The sequence below is a fragment of the Mus caroli genome, chromosome 6 (assembly GCF_900094665.2).
Source record: "Mus caroli chromosome 6, CAROLI_EIJ_v1.1, whole genome shotgun sequence".
In the NCBI taxonomy this organism is placed as follows: Eukaryota; Metazoa; Chordata; class Mammalia; order Rodentia; family Muridae; genus Mus; species Mus caroli.
The window spans coordinates 32,009,615-32,017,784 of NC_034575.1; the positions used below are offsets into that span (position 1 = coordinate 32,009,615).

An 8,170-nucleotide genomic window follows, 5' to 3' on the forward strand; every position below is an offset into this window, starting at 1 on the left:
AGGGAGGGAGGGAGGGAGGGAGGGAGGGAGGGAGGGAGGAAGGAAGGAAAGAAAGAAAGAAAGAAAGAAAGAAAGAAAGAAAGAAAGAAAGAAAGAAAGAAAGAAAGAAAGAAAGAAAGAAAGAAAAGGAAGAAAAGAAAATGAAAAAGAAAACTATTTTGGAAACCCCAGTAACTTCTACTTCCTCCATTTCAATTCACCCATTTCGTAAGTTTTCATCAAAGAACATACATACATGGAAGAAAGCTGGGGACATATGACAAGTGGGTGACATTTATCGCTGCCCCATGCCAAAGCATAAATAGAACAGTAAGCAAAAACACATCAGATGAACTTGTGCTTTAACTCTTTGTTTGTGACTTAGGGTATTTGATCCTGAGGAAGAAGCAGCCACACAACGAGACTTCTTACTCCCAGAGTCTGCTGTACTTGGTACCCTGAAGCCCTGAGGAGCCATTAAACCATGTCAGTCCCTGTGTACTTGTTTTCTATAGATTTTCCCTAAAAGCACCATCCCAAGCCCCAGTGGTCCCTAAGAGAAGCAGATACCCCTGCTTGCCTGTTCAAGTACCTGCAGGGACACGTAGAGCAAACAAAGTTATGTTTGTGAGCCAGGAGGTAACTAACCATTCCCTGAGAACGTGGAAGAGCAAAGATACGAGTAACAAACAGACACTGTCTGTGATGGTGTATCATTGAGTCTCACCCTTCCTAATACCGAGACCCTTTAACACAGTTCCTCACGTTGTGGTGACCCCCAACCATAAAATTATTTTCAGTGTTACCTCATAATTGTAATTTTGTACTGCTATAAATCATAATATAAATGTGTGATATTTCTGATGGTCTTAGGTGACCTGTGAAGGGGTCATTGGAATCCCCAAAGGGGTCAAGACCCACAGGTTGAGGACTGCTGGTTTATACTGGCTGTCAATATTCACCCCAGGGCTAGAATCTAGAATCACCTAAGAGATAGGCTTCTAAACATGCGTATAAGGGGTTTTCTAGACTCAGTTCCTGAGGAAGGAAGAGCCACCTTCACTGTGGGCAGCACTGTTTCCCAGGCTGGAGTCCTGCTCTGAATGAAAAGGAGAAAGCCAGCCGAGAACTGGTGTTTACTGTTCCCTGCTTCCTGACTGGACCCAGTGAGAATCACCACACCCTGTTTCCTCCAAAGAACCAGAAAATTAATTCTTAGCTACTTCAAGCCAACCCGAAGACTTAAAACCATCTGATGGATAAAAAGAGCTTAAATTCAAGGGAGTTCAATTATGTGCCCAGCATCTACCACAATGCACGGTCACTATCCCAAGAGATCCAGCAGTTCAAATGAAGCCTGTTTACTCATGCAAATAAATCTCCCGCATCAAAGACAGTGACCAAGCTGCTCCTGAGCCAGAGACCCTTGGCAGCCTCCAGAGAGGTCACCCAACAGCTGACCTCTCAACTCTTCTGGCCACCGTGCAAGAACACAGAAGTGCATCTTGTCAGAGTGGATATCTAGGAAAGGTCAGTGGGGTCAGGCCCAATTCTCCTGCAGTAACGCTTAACCAACTTAAGATGACACTGGAAATTTTGTTAGATTTCAGTTGCTAGGACAAAATGCCCATGGTACTCAGCTAAAGAAGATTTATCTCGGCTCACAGTTCCAAAGGGCCTGTTGACCCTGTTGTTTTTAGGCCAGTGGCAAGGCAATATACCATAGGAGAAACATGTGGCGGAGGGAGCCATTAATCTCAGGGCAGCTAGAAAAGAGAAGCAAGCCGGGCGTGGTGGCGCACGCCTTTAATCCCAGCACTCGGGAGGCAGAGGCAGGCGGATTTCTGAGTTCGAGGCCAGCCTGGTCTACAAAGTGAGTTCCAGGACAGCCAGGGCTATACAGAGAAACCCTGTCTCGAAAAAAAAAAAAAAAAAAAGAGAAGCAAAGGATGCTGGGACCCCAATAGCCCCTTCAAGGAGTTACCTAACTTCCTTATGCTATGCCTCAATTCCTAAACGATCTATCCCTTCCCAATAATGGAGGCTGGCCACTAAGTCTTTAGCATGTAAGCAACATTTAAAATCCAAACCATGAAATCAAGGCATAAAGCAAAACGGACTAAAAAAAGAAGAAGATACCACAGAGGCCTTGGGGAAAACAGCAAAAAACAATCCTGGACTTCAAGGGACTACAACTGATTGGTCAATAGGTCTGCAGAATCCCTGTTGGAAGAAAGGATTACCAAAATGGACTAACACTTGGGGTATCCACTCACTGCTCCCTAAGTCTAGGGTGACATTTTGAGTCACTTGGGCCACTGGAACATGGTGCAAGTATCACTGTCCAACTCCTGAAACTGGGCCTCCAAAGTCCTTGGTGTTTCCAGTCTTTCTCTTGAGAGTCCGAGCTGTCCTTGAAACAAGCCAGGGTCAGTCTGTTGGCTGATGAGAAGCCAACCTCTGCCACTCCCTTCCTCTATCTCCCAAGCTGATAACCTGATAGTCAGCCAACCCTGGAAGCATTGCTGGTGGCCAGCCCACCAACAGCTGGCTCACGTGAGGAGCCAGCCGAGACCAGCAACAGAACAGTGCATCTGAGTGTGCCCAGGCAAGAATCTTGGGTTAAATTATTTATTGTTATTTTAGGCCAGAAAGATGTGCCGTGATCTGTTACACCAGGAAAAAATTAAAGCCACGCATCATCTTTAAAAACAGAAATGTATAATGTATGTGTGTGAATAACAATCAACTCTTCAGAGATGGGGAACCAAAGCAAGGATTCGTCAAACACTGCAAAGCAGGATGACGGACATCAGTCACGAAGCCCAGATTAAATTATCCTGGGTGACCCGCCTCCTTTGCCATCTCGTGAGGAGAGTAAAGGAGCTATCTACAAAGCACTAAGTGAGTTATTTACCGGTTTCTAGGCACAGTGGAAAACACGGTGATAAAACACGTCCTTCAATTACTTCGTGCTTTCATGGTCTCTCCTTGATTTCTCTTCCATGTTCCCTTTCCCTGGCTTTTATAAGGTTCATACTTGACATTCCCATTATAACCCTCAAACAAAACAACAGTAAAAGCATTTTACTAGGTACTTTAAACATCTAGTTAAATATATGGTGAATGTACTGTGGATTCTCACAGCTACCTCATTAGGTAAATATGACCAGACCCATTTTGTACCACAGTAAACCAAGACAGGGTTAACACCCCATTGGAATGTGTGAGAGCTAGAATTTAAACCACAAGATGTCTGATTACACGGTTAATAAATTTCACATTGTATTATACTGCCCCTAAAGAATAACAAGGGCTGAGCTTATAAAACTGGCCATGGGGATGCAAGCTTAAAAGACAGTGACCACAAATAAATACAAAACTAAATATACATACACACATGCATATACTCAGAGGTAGGTCAGCAACTGTGCTGCTGCAGTGTGCATAGCTCTCACACTTGCCCCTGACAGTCACTATCCCTCCCTGAACATTTCCTTATCTGGCCACCATCTTCCTTTCTTTAAAGGAGTGGTGGTCACCTGAGAACTGAAGCTTCCAGATTGTTTTAATAGTTGTGTGCGTGTGTGTGTGTGTGTGTGTGTGTGTGTGTGTGTGTGTGTGCTCAGAGAACAACCAGAGGTGTTATTATCAGGAGCCGTCTCTAATTGGCCTGAAACTTATCTAGTAGGCTAGAATGAATGACCTGCAAGACCCAGAGAGACATCTGTGTCCTCCTTCCCAAACACTGGGTTAACAAATGGTACCCCGAGGCCTGGGTATTTTTTTATGCATATTCTGATGATCAAACTCAGATCCTCATACTTGAAGGCCAGTGCTTCACTAAGTGATCTCCCTAGCCTCTTGGTATATTTTTGTGTTTAATAGAAATGCTTAGGTCTTTTATTACCCTTTCTTTTGAAACCATTTTTTCCCCTCAGTGCATAGGGTAGTATTTGGTATATCTGCTCAAGCACAAAGAGAGAAATAAGAATTAACAAGTGACGACATGAAGAGAATTATTCGTCACAATCTGTTTTCTGCAAAAGTACACTCCTCAGAGCTCTGAACAGACTTCTCATCCCTTTAAAAATCATCATGGTACACAAAGCCCCACTTGGGTAGAGGACACGGTGAGAACACAACCCGAAAAGGGGTCACAGAGGCTCACAGAAGCTGAAGAGACAGTCATGGACCCTGAATGCCTCTGAGCTGGTCTTCCACATATATGTTATGGTCTAGTACCTTGGGATTCCCATGGGGCCTGTAACAATGGGAGTTGGTGCAGGGTGTCTCTGTTTTGCCTGCGCTTGGGGCCTTTTCCCTCCACTGGGTTGCCTCAAAAGCATCCAGCCTTGACATGAAGGTTTGTGCCTTCATGAAGGTAATGTGTTATGCTGTGTTTGGTTAATATCCCTTGGAGGCCTGATCTTTTTAGTTTTGTGTTTTGGGTTTTTTTTTTTCCATGAAGGGAAATGGAGGAGTGGATCTAAGGGAGAGGGGAAGGAGGGCCGGAAGGCATGGCAGTAGGGGAAACTGTGGTCAGATGTAATGTATGTAAAGCATAGAAAAAAATAAGAAGAAGAAGCCTCACTTTACCCCAGCGGAACATCTCTGGCTCCCAACACAATCCAGATCTATTCTGACCGGAAAACACTTTCCTGTGTGGTGACCCTTTCATGCTATCAGTAGAGTGAATGAAGTACTTGAGGCTCCTGACATACCAAATCTAAGGGTTTTAAGCCACTTCAAAAACCCAGGTCATAGCTGGGTATGGTGGCACATGCCTTTAATCCCAGCACTTGGGAGGCAGAGGCAGGTGGATTTCTGAGTTCGAGGCCAGCCTGGTCTGCAGAGTGAGTTCCAGGATAGCTTGAAGAGGCTGGCTTTGAATAGCACCATCCCCAACCCAACCCCTCCCCACCCTTAGCCATCCCACCCCAGGGGCAGCAGAGGAACAGATGTAATAGGACAGGAAATCCAATACTGAATATTCTGCAAACACTACTTGCAAATTCATTACATTCTACCCTTTTCTTTAGACTACAGAAATACAAACCAGTACTGACCAAAATCTACTTCTGTTAAGAGATTAGCCTACTTGGGGAGGGGTTGAGTTAGATAAGGAAAGGACTCATATACTAGAACTCTGAAAGCAACCACCCCTAACCCAGATAGCAAAGGGCAAGACAGAGAACTGTCTCCAGCCCGCAAGCACCACTCCTTCCTCAGATAAGTGACATTTTTCCAATGAGCAAATGCAGTCCGTTTGCCTACCCTTTGTCATTCAAACACAAAGCAAGCCCTCATCTACACACAAATCCACTCACATTCATCCAAGATGGGAAAACTAAAGCTATAAAAGAACAGCACAGGATGGAAACATAAGGAGTGCTTCTAATTTAGGCATTTGATTCCTCCCAGAGAATAAGTAAATCGAAGCCACGACAAAGCCCTTGATTTTGAGGCTTGGCAACCCCTTATGAGATACTGGATATCGCTAATACTAAAATGTTAAGAGATTCTGTCCATGAGTGATTGGGTCAATGCTACTAGAATATTTCCTTGTATCACCTTTCAAAGAACCCTAGAGCCAGAAAGTACTGATGACGCCTCTAAGAGGTAGGCATGGCCCACGTTCATGGCGAAGGACTAAGAACAAAGGAGCCCTCAGTGCCCGCGGGAATACAGTCACCCTCTGCAACCCGTTGGCACAGGTCATAAGCTCTCATCTAAACTGAATCGACCAAAGGATTGCCACTCAATATCTCACTCTATTTAAACTGGGTTGATGTCTGAAGGTGACCAAAACAAAAGGTGTGATAGCACAGTCAATAAGGAGATAGATATCTATCTGACTCTATCTAATCTGATGCAGGGAATCTTAACCAGTTGGGTACCTCAGCACCACCCAGAACTCTAAAACATGGACACTGTGTCTCACACCAGAGTTTCTAATTTCTTAGGTCTGTGAGGGATGGTGCCAGGGTTCTGCCCTTCTGACAAGTTCTCATTGCTGCCTTTAGTCTGTAGAGCACACGGGAAGAGCCACTGGTCGCAGAGAGAGAAACCCGATGTTCACCAACAGGATGAAGGACCTAGATGAGCGGAGATTGGTAGGAGAGTAATATACATTGGCCAGAGAAAAGAGATACATGTGTGAGCAGCCACAAAATTCTTCTAGAAAGAGGCAAGATTAGAACCAACTGCATCTTATATCCTAACAGGTAATGCTATATAATCCAGTCATCGTGTGGTGTTTGGATTGTATGACTTGCTTAAAGACTTCTTGAGAACCATATTCTGATAAGCTTGGATGCTAACAGGATGCTCTTTCAGAAAGCAGGTGAAAGAAAACAAAAACGCAAAGTCTGCCCACAAAGAACTCTGAAAATGCTGGGCATACTGGGCCCTGACACTTAAGAAGCATAAGTTGATTTTAGCCACAGTTCAGCGGGAAGAGGTACAGCTTGAAAACAATGGGTTCTATTGAAGAGAAGTGGGGGAAAGTTTTACTTTGAGGCCATGAAAAGTTCAATTTGGAGGTTTTACCTAGAATAAGCAATAGCATTTTGCCTTGGGTTCGTGTCTGGAATCAGAAACAGTGTAAGTAGGAATGCACGAGAGGCAGAAAGGAAGGCCCCACGTGTGTGGGAGCTCTCATGAAATCCCCTGTGCAGAATGTTTTGGTAGAACTGTAGTTCCATATCATGTCCCTGCCTCCACACCCCACATATGAGATGCACACATCAAGGTAACTGTTTCCACTGAATATAGATTCCCAAGTGTGTGTGTGTGGGGGGGGGGGGGATGGGCCATTCATGGAGGGGATAACAGAACCCTCAAAATTTGTATGTTGAAACTCCAGCCTGCGGTGTGATGCTATTTGGAGGTCCTTGTGTTTAGACAGAGTCATGAAGCCCAGGGTGCTCATGACGGATTAGTGCTCTTGTAAGAAGAGACCAGAGAGCACGTGCTGCATGCTCTCCTTACCCTCTTTCATTTCCTCCTTCCCTCCCTCCCTCCGACTGTCCTTTGAAGACACAGCATGAAGTCACGTGCAAGTCAGAAGGTAGCTCTCACTAGATCTGCTCTAGGCTGGCATGATGGATGACTTTGGACCTTCAGCCTCCAGAACAATTGTTCCCACCACATCATCCTTGGGGCTTTGCTCCTGTAGCTTGAGCTGATAGAGGCAGCAAATGTAGATAATTTTACACGGGCTCAGAAGTCTGACAGTGAGTTCATATGAACATATCACCAACAACCTAGTGCCGACTGTCTAGCATTAGGCCAAACATGCAGGAAGAGAAGCCCTCTGGAGTACAACCATGGGCATTCTGTCACTAGCAGTTCTAAAATGGAACTCAATGCTGGCCTTTGTTTGAGAGCCAGCCTCCTTCCACAGCAGCTCCCTGCCTCTCCAGTTCATTCCCGGTGTGAGGCTCAAACATGAGGCGATCTTAATCGCCAGGCTCCTTCGCCATTCACTTGAATGCAATGGGACAGTTTGGTTCCGAGTCTTAGATTGTATTCTAGGTGCCAAGTGCTATGCTTCATGATGAGAGCTTAGCTTCAGTTTCTGTGTCTGAGAGCAGCACCTGCCTTTCACATTTCCATCCTGTCCAGTAGCCTGTCCCAAACTTCATCCCAAAGATCATTCTCATTTTGGCCACCCACATGGCCTGCCAGCTCTTCACTTGGGACTTCTCTGTACCAAACACTGACAGGGACATCATGTAAGTAATGGCCACCAATTACTGAGCACCAGCTGTATGCCAGGATCTTTGCTGTGGAATATATTTTTCCCGATCTTTTAACACAGCACCACAAGAGAAGACGCGACTCCTCCCACTGTGGGAGAAGAGCACACGTAGTTAAGTAACTCTCCCAAGATCATACGGTACGGTCACTCTGTACAGACTTGCTAGGCTAACATGTTCGTATGGCTTTTCAAAGCCCACACTTTCCCCAGTGCACCACGGTACCACTTCTGCTCTTGTCTTGGCACACCAGATACCCTCCTGCCTTCCACTGATGAAGTCTCCATAGACTAGAGCTGAATCCCTCTCTGTTCTCTCAGTCTTTTCAGCACATAAGGACATAGAAGTCTATGTGCATTGTGATAAGTTAGTGAAAAGCAGGGGTGGGGGATAGAGCCAGAAAGAAAGAGAGGGGAGGGGAGGGGAGG

At 45.3% G+C, this 8,170-nt stretch overlaps 1 protein-coding gene across 2 annotated transcripts in view; it reads right to left on the reverse strand.

Moving 5' to 3' along the window:
- Creb3l2 (cAMP responsive element binding protein 3 like 2) overlaps positions 1-8,170 on the reverse strand; it is a 115,262-nt gene that overhangs the window by 76,810 nt on the left and 30,282 nt on the right. The gene's annotated exons all lie outside the window — the stretch shown is intronic.